At 43.2% G+C, this 19,764-nt stretch overlaps 2 pseudogenes; both read right to left on the bottom strand.

The window, feature by feature from the left end:
* Positions 1-347: 347 nt before the first annotated feature.
* On the bottom strand, positions 348-3,076 carry LOC147447042 (pentatricopeptide repeat-containing protein At4g18520, chloroplastic-like; annotated as a pseudogene).
* Positions 3,077-3,273: 197 nt separating this feature from the next.
* On the bottom strand, positions 3,274-4,820 carry LOC147447041 (uncharacterized; annotated as a pseudogene).
* Between the last annotated feature and the right edge of the window lie 14,944 nt (positions 4,821-19,764).

The raw sequence follows: 19,764 nt of genomic DNA, 5'->3' as shown, positions 1-19,764 counted from the left end.
TCAATGCGTACGTGACAACAAGCCACTTGGCGGCTTCCATGGCAGGCAGCCTGAGTTCAAATCAAGCTCAAGGGAAGAAAACACTCAAAGAAGCGAAGTATGCTGAAGGAGGAGGAGTCGCCTTGGTTTAGATGATGGAACGTGAAGAGGAGGAGAAAGTTTTTTCCTTTCTGTCTGCAGTTAAGAGCTGCCTGCTGCCTTAAATCAAAGGCCGACATAGAGGGAGAGATTGTAATTTGTTGGACAAAGAGGGAGATGTAGCAGGCCTAGGATTCATGAAGTCGAAGACTGTGCTGCAGAGGCAAAGAATTGGGGTTGGGGGGGGCGGGGGGGCACATCACGTGAATGAAAGTTTGAGATTTCAAATGGGAGGGAAGATCCCAAAAAATAATGTTTAAGACAATACACAAGAAGTTTTGGAAAAGTTCTCACAATAATTCCCACACTGTGACTTACCTCAACATCATGAGGGAGGCACGTATACCTAGCTAGGTATGCGGTGCCTCTCGAGCGGAAGCTCATGATGTTATGCATTGTATGAAGAACACTAAAAAAGACTCCGTTTTCCTACATGAGAAAATTTCTAAATCTTCTTATGTATATAACAGGTTCTCTTGCTGCACCGCACTTGGCATACATGTCCAATAAAGCAGTACCAACCATAATATCATTTCCAAGCACCCCCTGTCTCACAATCTCGTCATGAATTTTCTCCCCCTTGTCAGTTGCTACAACCTTTTAGGATGCAAGCAACCGTGACCGCATCTGGAGAGAAGCCCTCCCGTTGCATCTGCTCAAAACACTTCAGCGCCTGCTCATCTTCACCAAGCTCGACACATCTTGCAATTACTGTGTTCCAAGACACTGCATTTCGAATGGGGAGTTACTCAAGCACTTGCCGTGCTTTTGTTAGAGCATTGCACCTCGCATACATATCCAACAAAGCATTTCCAAGCATCACATTGCTCACCAAAAGGCGTTGTTTGACTATCTCATTAAGATTTTCTTCTCCTTTGGCAAGTCCTCTTATGAACCCGCATGCCTTCAGACTGTAGATGAAGGTCACTGCATTGGGAGAAAAGCCCTCCCGCTGCATCTCTTCAAAACATGTTAGAGCTTGCTCGCCTTCACCATGTTCGTCATATCCTGCAATTAGTGCAGTCCAAAATTAACATCCCGGGAAGCTTTTCGAGCACCTGATGTGCTTTTGTGAGAGCACCAAATTTAGCATACATATCCACCAAAGCAGTGCCCAGCACAATATCGCTTATAAGCAAACCTTGTTTGCCAATCTCGTCATGAACGCTTTCACCCTTTTCAAGCACTGTTATGCTCCCTATTGCCTTCAAGATGCCATCATAAGTCACAGCATCAGGAGAAATCCCCTTCTTAATTACGCCTTTGTTCAAAACAATTCAATACTTATTCACCTTCAACCTGGTGAGCATATCTTGTTATTAATGCATACCAAGAGATAACACTAGAAATAGGAAGCTCCTCGAGCACTTTTCGCGCTTTCGGAAGAGCACCGCACTTAATGTAAAAATCCACTAAGGCATTTCCAAGCACGATGTTATCTTTAACAAGCCCTTGTTTGGAAATTTTCTCATGGATTTCCTCTCCCTACCAATAGATTTGAGGTTGCCACATACTTTCATAATGGAGGCAAATGTCACTGCATTTGGAGAGAGGCCCTCGTGCTGCATTTCTTTATAACATTCTATTGCTTGCTCATCTTCACCATGTTCAGCATGTCCTGCAGCAATGAGTGTATTCCAAGAGATGACATTTCGAACAGGAAGCTCATTAAGAACAGAACGTGCTTTCGCAAGAGCACCACACTTGGCGTACTAAGGCATTGCCTAGTACAGAATTGGTTTTCAGCCAATCCTGCTTGGCAATCTCCTCGTGTATCGCCTTTCCTTCATCAAGTGCTCCCAAGCTGCCACCACAGGCTCTCAATAGGAAACCGTAGGTCACTTGACTTGGGAGGAAGCCCTCACTTCTCATTTCTTCAAAACAGTTGAAGGCTTGGGCACCATCACCATGTTCGACATATCCTGCAATGAGTAGAGTCCAAGAGATGACATCCCGAACTCGAAGCTCCTTCAACACCTGGCGTGCCTTCGCCAGGAATCCACATTTGGCATACATACCGGCCACCAAAGCATTGCCAAGCTTAATATTGGTTTTTAACAGCCCCTGATTGCTCTCGCATCATGGATCTCTTCTCCCTTGTCAATTGCTTTAACATTGCCCCTTCAAGGCGCAATTGAAGGTTACTGCATCCCGAGGTAGTCCTTTATACGGCATACAGTCGTAAAACAGGAGAGCGTCTTGGTCCTATCCATTCTTTACAAATCCAGCAATGAGAGCAATCCAAGTGAACGGGTCTCTGCTACTATTCATATCAAACAGGTGTCTAGCTTTTCCAAGTGCACTGCATTGCGCGTACATGCAGACTAAGGCATCAGAGCAAGCAGCGAGCAGTCCATTATGAAGGATATGATCGTGTAGGAGCATGCCGGTCTGGAGATCCTTGCTGCGAACGTATGCTCTGAGTGAAGCAAGCAATGGAGCGCTCTCATCCATAGCAATGAATTCTATAGCTGGAGAGGAGATGAGCCTGCAAGGTGGATTATGCCAGGCATCAATCCACAAGGAGGTTTTACATACAGAGTAGGGAAGCTGCAGAATCCCCCTGATGCACTCTGTTCTCTCCCTCATATTAGAGGTGGATGCAGCAGGTCCAATGGCGAGGGAGGAACCCTTCTTTTTGTGGTTCTGCTGATGCAAAGTTCTGGCATCCTTTGTTGACAGGATGGCCCAGGAGGGCTCCACTGTATATCAGAGGCAGCGTGGTAAGGCATTAGAGAAGAAGAGATTACATTCGTGATTGCATTAGTGTGTGTGTGTGTGTGTTACAAAGAGAAGTAGAGAGGAGCAAGATACAGAGAGAGAGAGAGAGAGAGATCATATACGCGCGGGTAGTCGGGCTTGTTTCATTCCATGATTCCATGATTGTGGTTACAGTTATAGGGGTGCGTTCATGGATACAAAAGGTATTGGTGTCTCTTGGTTTCTCGAGACATGACAGATGTGTTAATTTATTTTATTCCAACATCCCCCCTCAATTGAATCCAGAGAGAAGATTTTATTGTGCATGAGAAGTGCCTAGATGACCTGGAAAGTGCTTTCTGTTTTTTTGTGATTGCTTTGCAATCAGTGCAAGAAGGAGAAAACAAATTTTGGGTTTGTATCTCGGATTTGGTGTCATTCGAGATCAATCAAGAAGTTGTTGAAGGTGAAAATTCGATGTTGAGGTTTCATCTTCCATCGTGGCTTCAGATGCATCAAGCACTCGTGAGAAAGCTTCGAGTGTCGTGGATGAAGATCTACATTTATTCCCCCCTATCGTACACGACACAAGTCAGCAAAAATGATCAGTTGTGCTAGCCACATACATTCAGTGGCAAGGAGGTACGTCGGTGAGACCAAGGAAGCATTGCCAATTGCTATTAGGTTGAAATTGTATCCGTATGAAAGAGCAGCACCATCATTGAATGGATCTTCATGCTTGCGGGATTGAATCCTAACAGGGCGGCATGAGGTTGAGCAATGATTGTGATAGCCGCCGCAACAATATTTGCACTTGGGGACAACATGAAATGCATAAGCAACATCCATGTTGTAAGGGTGAGGCACCCTTCTAATGATTTCCATTAAGGTTGGATCAGTTTCACCATCATCTGCAGATTCTGCATCATCAACTTGGGTTTGGTACACGCAGGAGGAAGAAACTGTTATCTCTTCATCTCCGTCAGAAGGTTCATTTATCATAGGGTGATCCCCAAACAAAGTGTTGCCTTTGAGGTGTTCAAGGTGGCCGTCTGCAGGTCAAAGTTTGTGTGTTCCTCTTTAAGAGAAGCCAGGAAGTTGGTGATAACCTCGTCTTCTTCATTTGCATGGTGGCCACAGTATTCACAAGGCAAGGTGGCGAGCATGGTCGCTGCAGTAGTAATTTTCGCAGCAAGGATGTCATTCTTGGCTGCATCATTCCGGGTGGGTACTTCATCACCATCGACTGGATGTGAGACAGGTATCTCAGCAGCGTTTTCATCTGCTCCTTGGGCAGGTACATCAGCATTTTCATCCGCAGCAGGGGCAAGGACTTCATCTTCCTTTTCATCTTCTGCATCGACTGTAGGTTCATTGTCCAGCAACAAGTCGGCTTCACGGCATGTATTAGCCATTGATTGCGGCTACACATCTGCATGAAGTTGGGCAATAGCAGGTCCATCTACAAAGGGAAATTGCACTCGAAATTGCCTACTTTGAAAGTCATGTCTGGCATCACCATCATTGGCGGAAATTGTGGCTATATCGGGGTTGAAGGCAGTGCCGGTTGCAGGGTTGGTGCCACTTGTGGTTGCCGAAATGGTTGCATTGTTGGAGGTTGCATTGGCGGTAGATGAGAAACTGGCCGCAGCAGGTGTTATGGCAGCGTTGGCGTCAACAAGGGCATCTGGTTTGTCCATTGATTCAGAAGCATAAAACCTTTCGAACATGGCGAGGATTCTCTCAGGAGAATGATGCGCATTGGTTGGAGTTGGGCATCCGGCCACGGGATTTATTTGAGTAGCAGAAAGAGGGACTTGGAGAGTTGCTTGTGGAGGGGCTACATTATTGCCTTCAACAGCACCACAGAGGGTGTGATTAGAGAAATCATCACCATTGCCAACAGTGGGCAAGAATTGCAGGGCTCTCTCATTTCATGCAGGCTGCAGGTGCAACGTGGAAATTGTTGAAGCCTCGTGCATGGTGCCATGCAGGGTATCGTCGATAGACTGAGGCTGCAACAGGTCCCAGAGCCGGCGATTGATACCATGTTGACAGGATGGCCCAGGAGGGCGTCCACTATCAAAGGCAGCGTGGTAAGGCATTAGAGAAGAAGAGATTACATTAGTGATTGCATTAGTGTGTGTGTGTGTGTGTGTGTGTGTGTGTTACACAGAGAAGTAGAGAGGATCAAGATACACAGAGAGAGAGAGATCATATACGCAGAGATAGGCGGGTAGTCGGGCTTGTTTCATTCCATGATTGTGGTTACAGTTATAGGGATGCGTGCGTGGATATGAAAAGGTATTGGTTTCTCGAGACATGACAGATGTGTTAATTTATTTTATTCCAACATCCTTCACCCATGAGCTGATTTTAAGAGAGCTTCAAAGAGAGGGCTTGCAGGAGGAGAAGACACAGCTTTGCCCTCTGAGAGGAACTAGGCGTGGCGGTGGCGATGATGAAGTAGAAGGAGGGCACAAGAATTTTGCCTCTCTCTCTCTCTCTCTCTCTCTCTCTCTCTCTCTCTCTCTCTCTCTCTCTCTCTCTCTCTCTGTGTGTGTGTGTGTGTGTGTGTGTGTGTGGGCAGCACTGGTGTGTGAGGAGGTTGTTGAGAGTTGGCTCCGTAGGCAGCTCGAGGGGCGGCCTGAGGCATTGCGATGGAGCACAAGTGTGGAAAGCGATGTCCTCTCTCTGTCTCTTACACACATAGTGTTGGTATTCATCAGGTCTCGTAAGCTACAGGTGTTCGATGACCGTAACGAGATGGTACTTGTCATCTCGCCAGCGACAGGGAACTCGAGCCTCAATTCACAAGGAGCTTTGGACGTGTTACTAGATGGCAAGTTAGACTACATGTTCAATAATTCCTAGCTATAAATAGGAGTTTTCATGTTTAATCTAGCAAGCAAGCTAGCTTTTTTTTAAATTCGTCTAGTAAGTCATAAACTCCTATATAGTAACTTGCTCTTGACCGTCCTCATCTAGTAAGTTCATCTAATAAGTCATAAACTTCTATATAGCAACCTTCTCTTGGACGTACTCATCTAGTAAGTTTATCTAGTAAATCATAAACTCCTATATAGTAGCTAGCTCTTTGGCAACCTCATATGGTAGTTTGGGAATTCCTATATAGCAAAGGGGTAGTTCATTTGGTAATTTTCCACTTACTATGGATCAAGTTATTCTTTAACGGCTCCTGATTTCATTCTAGCCCCAGACGGTCCATCTTTGAGAAATATCAGCTATAGCACGTGTGTTTAATAGGTATTTTTAAACCTCCTCTCTGCACACACATTTTATCATGAATTAAAAGACCCATCTTCCTTCATAAACCTATAACTTTTTTAAAAATTTCTATTTTTAAACCCCTCTTGTACATGTAATTTGAAACTCTTTGGTATATAGAAAACCCCTTTGGGTGAACTCACGTGCTCCACTCACATAGTCGGAGGTGGACACCTCAGGATTTTTAGCAAAAATTCAATAAGCATAGATAAAGAACTAATTATTGACAAATATCATGGTTACTCATCATCCAAGTTTAGTAGTTGATATATCACTTTGCAAATGTAAGTAAATAAGAAAATGATATACAATCTCATAGTTGTAGACAAAGCTATAAAAGTGAAGGGAAACATGTTATATCTCACACACACAAGTATTGATTTACAAATACCACTATTGTACACCCTCTCCTAAAAGAGTAAAATATATTATAGGATGATGAAGATTATCGTAGTTTTTTTGAATAGTTTATATAATATTTTTCCAAAGAATATTAATGATACAATTCTAAACGCGAACTAAATCACAACATATAAAAAAAAACATCCCCATGAAAATATAATTTAGGTACACTACAAGTCCACATTGTGTTGATTATTCAAAAGTCTCATTAAATTCTCAAAATATGACCATAAGCTTGGAGCACAAGAGTCAAGTTATAAGTTTATTTAAATCAAAACACCTACATCTTGCATATTATTCCATAGAAGTGGAACATAAGGTCAAAATATCACAATGGGGTGCATTAAAAATCTATATATCTTCAAAGTATTCAACAATCTTAGTCGATATTCTCTTGTGGTAGAAAATACAACAATTGGGTAAGATTTTTCAATGAGTCAAACCTCTCAAACCATAGTTGCTGAGAGTATGCTTGTGTATTCTGAAATAAAAAGTATTAAAATTTGATTGAGTACAAAGTAAGTAAATTTTTCCAATTGTAGAGATAAGTAATATTTCTCATAAAAATGTTTCAAATAAAATCAATGTAACTACATCAAATTAAAACATCTACATCATGCATATACCTATGGGTCCTAATGGAACCATTTATAACTTAATGACACTCAATTAATTCTAATGGCATCCAAATGCATCACTAGAAAATTTTGGAGGTCATTTGAAGAGTCTTCTAAGTAAATATAATTTTTGGTATTCTCTCTCTAGAAAAGAGGTGTGGTAAAAGGGAAGGTGTCCTCATACGACCGCTCAAAAGTGTACTTCCAAGTAGATTCTTTCCGCAACATCATAACAACTGTAACATTTAATGGTCTAGTAACTTGTGTGTAGCAAAAAATAGCATGGACATAGTGAGCATTTCATTAGAATAGATTCCTAATGAGAATAACAACAGTGTTTGGGTGGAGAGAGCAACAAAAAGTATAACACCTAGTTGAAAAGCATGAACAATACTTCAAAAGAGAGAGAAATTAAGCAATTGACAACAGTTGAGGACAGGATTTGCATGGAGCCGGTCCCCCCTCCAAAAGGCTTTGTATTATGGTTTCTCCCATTAAGAGAGACATTTTACAATACAATTTCTTGTGTTCCTTCAATACTAGCTAGTACAATGAAGATGGAAACTTCATGCACTAAGCAAAACACTTATCAAACACAACATCAATTCCCTCACGGTCTCAGACCCAACACCTCACACACCTTCGAAGATGGTGAGAGCTAGCGGGGTATGAGAGTAGATTGAGAGGAAGAAGGAGTATTCTTACGAGAAAGATGTACATCTCCTCACATAATCACTTATATTAGCATAGCTTAGCTTAGTAATTAGCATGGTAGAGGAGATGAGCATGCATTGAATCTTGGCTCTTGGTTGGATTTGCATCACAAAGCCAAGAGTTGTTGGTGTAGTCCTTCCTTCTCACAAGCTTGGAGTAGGTGATAAGCTTTCCATTAAAGCTTGAGAAGGAGAGAGAGTCTTCTTTGCTTCACACATGAGATTGTGTGAGTGTGTGTGTGATAATGCCTTTGAAAAATCAGCCCCCTTTCTCTCTTGGTCGACCCCTCTTGCTAGCATCCTATTAGACCTCCCAGGCTTAGCCAATGGTAATTAAGCAGCATAAGTGATGGCCTTCTAACATACGTCCCCCTTTCCCCTTTTGTGAGAGCTTTAGGTATTTATTTAATTCAACTAAACTCTCATTGGACCCCTTTGCCTCCTAACCAATAGGAATCAGGCAAGCCATTGGGCTGTTGAATGCTCATTGGTCCCCTTAAAAGACTGTCCAATAGTCTTCTAGAGAGCTTAATTCTTATTGGTTCTTTTATTAAGTGTTTTTAAATTAATTAAACTAGATTTACTCTAGCTTAATTCTCATTGGTCCACCTCCAAGGCCATCCAATAGGAATTGGGTCCCGAGGGATTCACCATGGAAAACTTACCGCACCACGTAAGTGCAGGGGAGGGGGGTTTTTTTACAAGTTACATAAGTGTATAAGTTAGGGGTAGGCCCCCATTAATTTATCTCCCAAGCTTAAAAATAAGGGAAGGGGTATCATATTTATATTGGAGGGGGGGGGGGGGGAAGTGAAAAAAGGGAAACATGAGAGGAAGTTTTTGTGTTTCAAAATCATGGCTTCCCAAAAGATTCTTCCCTTGAACTTGTGAGTCAATAGCTACAAAGATACATGCAAGAACTAACACTGCTTTGTATATAGTTCATTTGTTGAGTTTCTATAGATGCGAATTTACATGGAGAACCTAGCAAAACTTTATAACCATGGTTTTTGAGTAATTTAGATAGGTCAAAATTGGACCCGAATTGGATGATAGAGTGCAGGTTGATGGCGCACATAGTTTCAAAGTCAAACTAAGACACATTGAGGGTACATCTCGTTATCAATAGAAGTGGCTCCTTAGTACGTTGCCAGTCACTATGCTACATGCTCTTTGACTAGTTATACTCATTTAGATCATGTAAGACCTAAATTTTATATGTAAGATAGGGGCATGATAGTTTTTTGCATGGATTGTCGTATAAGCGTAAAAAGGGGGGTCATATTTCCTAATATGAGTTGTATATAGGGGTTTTATCAAAGTTGTCCACTCGCAGGTGGCACCCCATTTCGTATATAGAGTGAATCCCTCGGGAATTGGGTACACCTTGTGGGCATCTGGGCTAGGGAGCTGACATGTGTCCCTCATTCCCTTTTTGTAAAGGGAGCTTGTGTGTGTGTGTGTTTGTGTGTTTCTCTCTCATCCCCTACTTGCAAGAATCACCCCCTCCTATGTAGGGATTGATAAAGACTTTTGGGACACACACAAAGCATCCAATTCCCCCAATGTTTGACCTTTGGACACAACCTTTGAATTTTGGAACCTTAGCATTTTGGAAGTCTTAATGGGCTAAACCTTAGGGTTTCTAATGGAATGTTCTCAAGAATGATACAACTCTTATGAGATGAAATCAAGCATGTGCTCTTAGAACTCTCTTATCTTTTTTTGGCTAAAATAGATTGTGTCATTACAATCCTTTGGAGTGAACCATTTGAATCTCTTATGAATTTTGCAAACTCCAAGAACTTTGCAAGTCAATGTGGGTCCTGCGTGGAGGCCAAATGAAAGAGGAGAGGGCTCTACAATGTGCCTTGGCCCTTCAGGTGGCAAGAAGTTCCATGCATGGGCAGGCTAAAAGTTGAAAGCGAATAGTTCGAATTGAGCACAAATAAATTCCATCCACCCCGATCTTCGTCGTTATGTCGATCATGTTACTACGATCTTTATCATTATCTCTCATGCAATCTTGGTTTTAGGAGAAGCTATGCATGCATGGCGGGTATATCATGATCTGGCCTTCCTTGAGCCTTATTGAGTATAATATCAGTCATCAAAGGGATAGTTGAAGCTGAGCTGACTGGCCATCTTCTTGCAGCTCACGGTCTCCCCATCAACTCCATACATCCTCACTTGTTTTCTATTAGTATAGATAATCAATTGAAGTGCTGGGATTTGGCCGAATACAATGAGTCGATTAGCTCCCATCATTGGACTTTGAGAATTGGTGTTTCCTACTTCCCTCTCTTCTGAGCGAGCTTGAGGAGGAGCTCTTTTTCAATGTAGACGCTACCCTTGGTTATTGTTGGGGTATAGGCGTCTGTGCCTTGCCCGACCACCCAGAGTCTGGGCGCCCACTGACTTGTATACCTTATACATAGCATAAGTGTATAGGGGGCTGCTCACTCTTTGGAGTCTCCCCACCCATATCTGTGTGTCGTGTGTCTCCTTCTCTCTCACACTCTCCGTCTGTGGTGCTCCCCGATCCCCTTCAATTGGTATCAGAGCGTAGGTGCGGAGGGAGCGCGTGTGTGCACAGTCACGACGACAACGGAGAGCCAGTTTCATTCCCGAAATCGCGTCCGCGCGCGCACTTTCAAGAGTGCAAACAGGGTTTCGACTTCGGCATCGGCGAATTCAGCTTTCTGAGAGCGTTTCCATCAGACGTCCTGGCGTTTTACCCCCTTTTCAAAGCCATTCGAGCCATCAAAAACTTCATTCCAGCTACGGTTGAGGAGCTGCATTTTCAGTCCTCTTTTGGCATTTTATGCTGCGTTTTTGGGTCGAAACGGAGGTTTTTGGCATAGCTTTCACACCCGGACTCGGATACACGTGGTCCAGGAGTCTACCTTTGGGTTTTGGCACGCTCCGAACGCGCTCGTCATATCAGAATTTTAAAATTCTAAACGCTGAATTTTCTGCAGCAGCAGTTGTTTATTGTGTGTCAAGGATTCCACACATGGTTTGCTCTCAGATGTGAGAGTGATATTTGCTGCAAGTTTCCTCACAGGTGGGAGGATACGATGTATGCCTTATGTGGTTTGATGCTCGGGGAGACTAATGTGATTGCATTTTGAGCTCGGTAATGTATGCCTCGACCATGTTTTTTGGCAGTCACAGGTAGAGCAGATATTTGTGTACTAGATTTGCAGGTGTTTGCAATGATGTATGCAAAGTGTGGAGATTGGTGCATGCATTTGGAGTATGGTTTGATGCGCTTTGGTTGCTCATGGTTTTGAGCGTGCAGTCAGTTTGGTTACTGGTTTTGTGGCCGTTTTACTGACAAAACTTTGGCGAAATTTTCCCAGGATTTTTATGCACATCATTTATGCGATCTAGGTAGAGATTGCAGGTTGCACTCAGCATTTGCGTGCGGTGTTCTCTGCAGGTGGGAGATTTGTGCGTGTGTATGCATCGATACCGCACAGTGTGGGCTTGGTGATTAGCTCACGGGTTTGACAGGCGTACAGTTATCTTGGCACACTCATAGGAGTGAGTATTGTGATGTATGCTTGTGTGGCTACGAGCTAGGTAGCCGGATTCGAGCACTAATGGCTTGAGGTTTTTCAGCAGGTTTCAGCTACAGGTTTACAAGTTTACAGGCAGGTTTGAGGGCTTATTTGGGTGCTGAATTTTCAGCCATTGTTTCCTCTTTGCAGGTGTCCATGTATGACTCAGTTGTAGGCTGATCTAGGACACGTTTGTGACTTGTTTATGCAGCTATTTAAGAGCTGAATTTTGGGGCTGTTTTGGGGCTGATTTGCAGCCATATTTTACAACCATATTTGCAGACTTTTGTTGATGCAATTTGAGCCAGTTTAGGGCTGATTTGGTTGACATTTGCTACTCATTGTTGGTTGCTCTTTTGCGAGCATTATGGCTGATTTTTCATTTGACTTCCAGCGTTATGGTCTGACACAGTTTGATGGTACAGATTTTGTTGCTTGGAAGGAACATATGCTTGTTGCATTGTCAGATTTGGGGCAGGATAAACCCTTGCGTGGTTTATCGGCGAAGCCCAAGTCTATGAGTGATGATGATTGGCAGGATCTTGATGAGTTAGCCATGTCTACGATTTGTTTGCATCTGGTTGAGTCTGTTTACTGACAGGTCTCGAGGGAGACTACAACTCATGCTTTATGGAAGAGTTTACATGCTATGTACGCGACATCCATGTCTACAGGGGAGTCTAGTCCCACTTCTATGTCCATGGGAGAGATTGATCCCACACGCAAGTCTTGACGGCATAGAGACTTGACATGTTGGCATTGTGGACATAGAGGGCACATTAGGCGTCGATGTTTCAGGCGTTTGAGACAACAGAGGTGACAGATGCGTGATGCAGATTTGGGCATGACAGATGCTAGTGAGATCAGTACGGTGGTTATTGAGTATGCTTGTGACGGCGATGTCACATTTACATCTAGCTTGTCTTCAGACGATCTTATGTCTACGGATTGCATATCGGATTGCACATTGTCTTCACATTGGTTACTAGATTCAGATGCTACTTTCCATGTCACGTCGCATCGTGAGTGGTTTAGCATGTTTTCTAGTGAGAGACTTGGTTGTGTGCACATGGCTGATGGTGTTGTGTATGACATTGAGGGTGCAGGAGACGTATGTTTGTCCTTGCCCAGTGGTATGAGATTTACCCTCCGTCATGTGCGTTATGTGCCAGAACTGAGACAGGATTTGATCTCATTCAAACAGTTACGGGATAGTGGATGTTAGATTTCGCTACGAGAGCAAGATTTTGTAATGCATTTGGGTTCGCTAGTGATTGCGAGAGGTACCAGGAGTGGTACAGGTTACCCATTGCATGTGGATCACGGGAGAGATGGTGTTGTCTCTGTGATCACGCAGCCAGGTAGAGAGCGAGAGAGCAGGCGAGTCTCTTTTGCTCATGGGTTGCAGGGTACTTTGCATGGAGTGCAGAGTAGTGAGCTCGTTGTGCACACAGTTGGGGCACGACTTGAGCAATCACACAGAGAGGTGACAGAATCAGACATGCATGCTTTGCTAGTGACTGAGCAAAGCAGAGAGTCAGTTGTGCGAGATACTTCTATGCAGGATAGGCAGGTAGAGCGGTCTTGCTCTAGTGAGTCACGACAGGAGGACGTTGTGCAAGAGTCTATGCATACGGAGTTAGAGCATGAGAGCTCTAGTGAGTCACAGCAGATTGAGTGGTCATGTTTGCAGTGGATGATTGCAGAGGAGACTGAGATGTCAGCGATTATGCAGTCATTCCTTTCTATGCTCGACAGTGAGCATGGGGATATAGTTGTGCAGGATATGTCTTCCAGCAGACACCTAGAGCAGCTGGTTTTCTCTGAGGTTGCACGACAGGTTGATGCGTCTTTTGCCGACAGTCAGGAGATGCATGTGGCTGACACGCCTTGTCAGTCAGAGATGCCTATTGCCAGGGATATATATGTTAATGCATACCCCGTAGAGCTAGCAGGGCCCGCTAGCATTGCATCGGCATTCGGTGGTCTCATGTATGAGATGTTGATCTTAAGACCGGATATCGCAGCTGCAGTGGGAGCATTTGCAGTTGGGGTTGTCAGTCGTTTGTTGACTGATGATGGCATAGTGCACGAGGGAGATATGCAGGTATTGCGTACATACTTGCAGTACGTGTGTGGTACGTATGGTGGTGTATGGACTTACACGAGAGCAGGACAGCCGGATGCACACGATCACAGCCAACCAGTGGGCATCGGTTGAGAGTGGTTTTCTCTCGCCTTTTGTAGTCTTTAGACTAGGTTCTCTTGCTTAAAGGCACAGTCGCCTTTAAGTGGGAGGTTGTTGGGGTATAGGCGTCTGTGCCTTGCCCGACCGCCCAGAGTCTGGGCGCCCACTCACTTGTATACCTTATACATAACATAAGTGTATAGGGGGCTGCTCACTCTTTGGAGTCTCCCCACCCATATCTAAGTGTCGTGTGTCTCCTTCTCTCTCACACTCTCCATCTGTGGTGCTCCCCGATCCCCTTCAGTTATCATCATCCGTCGCTGCTTCATTACCATCGCGCTGTCGTATCATGGCACATGCATAGTAGGAACGCAAGCTAAGCCATACAATATTATGGATTTTATGTGTATACCTTAAGTGTGTATAAGTATACGCATTTTCTATTTAGCACGCAAAAAGCTAGTCAAAGTCTGATGTGTCACTCTTGTTGGAACGGGCTTCGATCCCGAGCTTCTTTGTGAACCTCTTCTTGGAGCCATGATGAAATGAGCCTTTAAAATATGCCTCCTATCCACTAGGCATCCTAGGTGGCATATGACATGTATACCATGGCCAAAAGTGGCCTTAGTCATAGTATCCCCCATGAGGTGTCATTCTACACATAGTAGGTGCACTTTGGAGTGATTATGGACCTAGAAAAATCCCTTAGAAAAGTGGTTACGAGTTTTTTTTATGTCATCCATGATGTATGCCAAGCTCTCTCTCAATTTTTTATAAAGCTACTCTTGGAGGCTTATGGTGGCAAGGAGAAGATATTTGGAGAAAAATCTAGAAGAACCTCTAGATTTTTCTTGAAGAGAAAGATCTAGAAGAACCTCTAGATATTTCTTGAAGAGAAAGATCTAGAAACTTTGAAGATAATTTCAAGATATTTTTGAAAAGGGAGACACTTGTCGCAAAAATCCCTTGGATATTTCTAAGCAAATATCTTCTTCAAGAGGCAACCTCACCTATAAAAAGAGCCTCTTGCTCCTCACTTGATCATCAAGCAAACCATCAAGCAACCAAGCACTCAAGCAATCCCCATAATCAAGCCACTCTATCAAGCCATCACCCAACCTCCTAGCCATTTCCGTGAGGAAAACTCTCTCTCAATCTCAGCCCACACATCTTGAGCTTGCTACTTCATGCCTCAAGCCTTCTATCTCCTCACTTGTAATACTCATACACTCTATGTAACCTTCTTTCATCAATAAAGACGCATTGTTGGTGGCTTGCAAACGGTGTTGGGGACTACTATGCATCATCTACTTCATCAAGCTGGCTATAATACCACAAGTCTTGAGGTTTGCTTCACTTCTTTGGATTAAGCTTGTGTGGGTCTTTGTGTGTTGGTTGTCTCTCTTATCTCTTTCCTCCATTGTTTTGATTGCTATCTGAGATTTCTTAGATGAATAACCCCAATGGTGTAACTTTTCAACCCTTTCACTTTGTGCAACATATTAGAATTAACGTTTGTATTAGCCATAAAATCCACTTCCAACAAAGAATTGTGTTTCTCTTTAGGCCGGAAAGACTACAAGAAATTCTTCTTTCTCCACATCCTATTATTTTGCCACTACTAGACTACTCTAATTCTTTTGATGTGCACATATTTATTCTCCTCTAGGGGTTGAGTCTTGCTTTCTTGATATTACTATGAACCAAGAAGACTTGTACACGGCTCACTCCTATCGCTAGGCAAAATATCTACATCTTTGTTGTAAGCACTAAGTTACAGTTTCAAAGAACCATTCGCAATCTATTTGGAGCACAACGACTTTCTGTTATAAATGCATCAGTGAACCCTTTCATCTTACCTTTGATTAGATACAATCAAAGCCTTGATGTTTTCATCTTTGTTTTGTTTTGAGGGTTTCACGTGTGCGTATGTGTGTGTCTGCGTGTAAGATTCCAATGGCTACACACAAGGTATTTGCTACAAACACTAAGCTTGCTTAAGTGAAAAGCTTCACAGTCTCCCCACAAACCCTCACAGCTAGAGGCCCGGCGCCTTCCTGGCAAGACCACCAACTCTTTGACACACTTTTTGGTGAACCCGACGTGAAGTTTGTCAGGGTGAGTAAGTGGGGATCTGCAAGCTACTTCAACCATGGGTGATCATCATCCACAGCAGCAAGGTATGCCTTTTGATCCTGCTACAATGCAAATGTTGTTTCAAGAATTTTCCTTGTTTATGCGACAACAGCATGCTACAGAAAGACGAGAAGTGTCAGCAACCAAAGCTATTCAAGCAGTGGTGCACAAAATGGACCAGTTTTATGGGAAAGATGTGACAGAAAGACGAGAAGTGTCAGCAACCAAAGCTATTCAAGCAGTGGTGCACAAAATGGACCAGTTTTATGGGAAAGATGTGACAAAGTATCTATGTAAAGGAGATGGAGTTACATCGTGTGCCAGAAGATGAGATGCTCCAAAGCTTTGATCTTGTTGTGACTCCCAAGATTAGAGAGCATGTGAGAGGAATCAGGAATGAGCATGGAAGAAATTGGGAGGAGTTCAAGCTAGCATGAAGGAGGAGTATTTCATGGAGGACTCTGAGAGAGTAACAAAGAGAACTTTCCTGGAGTGGATAGCCAAGCGGAAGGAGGGGCTCTCTCCAACAGAGCTACTCAAGGAATTTGAGTGACGGTATGCTCAAATCACAAGGACAGAGAAGGCCACACTCGACTCAGAAAAGACAGAGCTCTTCCTACAAGCAACAGGAAAGGATCTCCAGGAGCAATTGGAGCTACTTCTTGAGGACAAAGATGCTGAGCAGGGACTGAAGACAGATTGGAACGAAGTTGAAGCTGTTGTTTCATTACTTGCCAAGCGCCAAAGGAGAGGGGATAAGATGATTGTTGGTAGTGCACCATCTACCTCCGCAGCTTCTGAAAAGATGGTCAAGCCTTCTTCCTTTATACTCCCAAAAGTTGATGACACTGTAGTAGATGAACTTGTGAAAGGTATGAGGGATTTAAAAGTAAAACTTACAAAGCTTGAAGAGAAGGGGCAACCATTGGCACCATCTTCAAGGCAAAAACAACAACCTAAAGAAGGTTTTGTTCATAGATGCATATGGTGTGACAGCACAGAGCATGCTAGGAGAGAATGTGACAGCTTCAGTGAAGCTTTCAAGGATGGGAAGATTCACTTAAGGGAGACAGGTTTACCCTTAAGAACTAACTTTGGGAAAGGAGGAATGCATAGTCTGGTAGAGGATATGGCCACTACACATGCCATCTCTGCATCCGAGGCATCTACTTATACAATCAAGATTGAACCATTGAGGAGTTTTGAAGAAAATGGTAAGCTGTGGCCAAGTGCTATGGAGCTAGCAAGGAAAGGGAAACTTACAAGAGAAGTCCTACATGAAGCAGGTGACTGTATCCGTCTAGAAACAGGATGGAATGACCCTATGGACTCCTTGTCAGTGCATGCCTATATTGCAAGATGTCAAAACAACAAAGTGTTTGTGGAAGAAAAGCGCAGGCGAGAGAGTGGTGATGAAGGACCATCAAAAAGAATTACTAGAAGAAGCGACACAATACCTCCTCGAGCGCCTACGACACAGGAAGCACCCCCACTTGAAGTGACTATGGAAGAAAGTACAACTGGGAGAAAAAAGGAGTCATCAAAAGGTAAGCCTAAAACTCCAACTTATAAGTTACAGTCTGATATTGAGGCTGGTACAGACTTAAAGAAAGAATTTTAAATAGCAAAATAGAGTTTACCTTGGGGGAGGTCCTTGGCATAGCCAAACGCGAGTTTCACGAGGAGATCATTGATATCATCAAGAGGAAGAGGCAAACTCTTGTTGACACCATTCGCCCGCAATCTGAAGGAGAAAGCTTAAAGACACAGGTAATAAGGGTGGAAGGCAGAGAGCATGATGAGGATGTCGTAGGGTGCTACCATTCTTCTGGAAGAACAAAGCAAGTACAGTTTTCAAATGGAGATGAGGAGTACGAAGCCATTCCAAGAAGTCACTTCTCCACGAATCATTGGGCAAGAGCTATGACAGAGACAATGGTCAAGGTGGGTGATCTTGAAGAGCCATTTGTTGCTTTAATTGACCATGGCTCAAAAATAAACATAATGTCAAAGAGCTTATTCAACAAGTGCAAATTACCAATGGACACAGATCATGGATGGATGGTTAAGGTAGCAAATAATTCATCAGGTGAGTTATATGCAGCTTGTCCAAGTGTGAAAGTGACTATTGGAGATGTAAAGGAAGAGCATAATTTCTTTGTACAGGACACATCTTCTTATGATCTCATCCTTGGACAACCCTACATTGTAGGGGTTAGAATGGAAACAAAGGTAATGGATGATGGTTCTGCTTATGCTAGGATAAGAAGCAAAGATGGAAAACGTGTTGTTCAATTTCTCACTGTCTGTGTGAATCATGAAAGAAATCGTGACAGTCTCCGAGAGCGCCCATTGCCCAGATTGAGTAAAGAGTTTTATGATCAACGAGAGAGAATGGGTTTTGGCCAGGTACCATTTTAGAGCGGGATTATGATGGTACAAAGAGGGAAAGGTTCTCACATAAGGAGGATTTCTGTACAGGTTTTGCAGGTCCAACAGAATATAGATATGTCTCTTTTCTAAAATGTGAGAACTTGAGTCGAGGTTCCCGCAAACATGTACATAGTCTACAAAAGGAGTGGAAAGAGCATGGTCTGCTAGGTGACAATGAAAACATAACAGGTTTGTTTGAGGAGTTTTCTTTTGTGGACACATTACAGGATCTGCAGTCTATAGTAGATTATCCTTCGCATGACCAAAATGAGATAGTGAAAGTGTGCTCACTTGAAATTTACAATGTGGTTGAGGCATTTCAAAAGGAATAGGAGGATAGAAAGCAAAAAAATGAAGTAAAAGTGGACACTAAGTACAAGACTGTGGCAAAGAAGGTAAAACCAGTGGCACTTCCTTTGCCAAAGGACTGCAAGGAAAAGCTAGAACAGGCTTCTTTGCAACCTAATCTCAGAGATCCAAAAGGGATTGGACACAGGTTTACAAAGGAGTCTCTAGAGCAATTGAAGATTGGGAATGAGGACTCCTTGACACAGGTTAAAAGGGAATGTTTTGAAGAGATTCTCTCTAAACATGGAAAAGCATTTGCATTTAAGCCACACGAGATAGGATGTGTAGATCCTACCATTGTTGCTCCTATGGTGATCTTTACCATTCCTCATGTACCTTGGAACTTACAGCCAATACCAGTTCCAAAGGCTCACTTACCAAAGTTAATTGAGCTGCTAAATGAGAAGATCAAGATGGGTATTTTGGAGCCTTCATGCGCTCCATACTCAAACAGGTGGTTCACAGTAACAAAGAAGAATGGAGCTTTGCGCTTCATCCAAGATATGCAACCGGTCAATAAAGTCACAATCAGGAATATGGGTACATGGCCAATTGGGGATGAGTTTGCACAAGCAGTTGTAGGAAGGGCAATATATTCTATGGGAGATTTGTACTCAGGGTATGATCAATTCCAACTAGCAATGGAAAGCAGGGATCTGACTACCATGAGGACACCTTTGGGTTTGGTGAGGATGTGTACCTTACCATAGGGAGCAACCAATTCGGTTGCACATATGATGAATGGTATGAATAAGGTCTTACGTGGCTTTATTCCCCATGTAACTGTGCCCTTTCTTGATGATGTTCCTATCAAAGGATGTGAAGAAAGTAATAAAGATGAAGCTTTGGATTCCAAGGGGTGCCGCAACTTTGTGGCACAACACATAGATGATTGTGACAAGATCCTATCCAGAATGGAAGACGTGAACCTTACCCTCTCAGGACAAAAGTCTGTGTTTGGAGTGAAGGAGGTGTTGATTATTGGGCACATGTGTGGCCCCAATGGGAGACGACCTTGTCCAGCAAAAATTGATGCAATTCAAAAGATGAAGGAGGTATGCATATCTGTGAGTGAAGTTCGCAGATTTCTTGGTGCATGTGTGTTTTATGTTATATGGATCCCACATTATGCACATGTAGCAGATCCTTTGTATCAGTTTGTTAAGGAAAAACCAAAAGTTTCATTGGGGAGACGCACAAGCAAGGGCTATGAGAAAGCTAAAGGATTTGCTACA

Source organism: Adiantum capillus-veneris, chromosome 11 (genome assembly GCF_014529385.1).
Source record: "Adiantum capillus-veneris isolate H3 chromosome 11, ASM1452938v2, whole genome shotgun sequence".
In the NCBI taxonomy this organism is placed as follows: domain Eukaryota; kingdom Viridiplantae; phylum Streptophyta; class Polypodiopsida; order Polypodiales; family Pteridaceae; genus Adiantum; species Adiantum capillus-veneris.
Note: the sequence above shows the minus strand (reverse complement) of the source record. Positions and strands in the feature narration are given on the sequence as shown.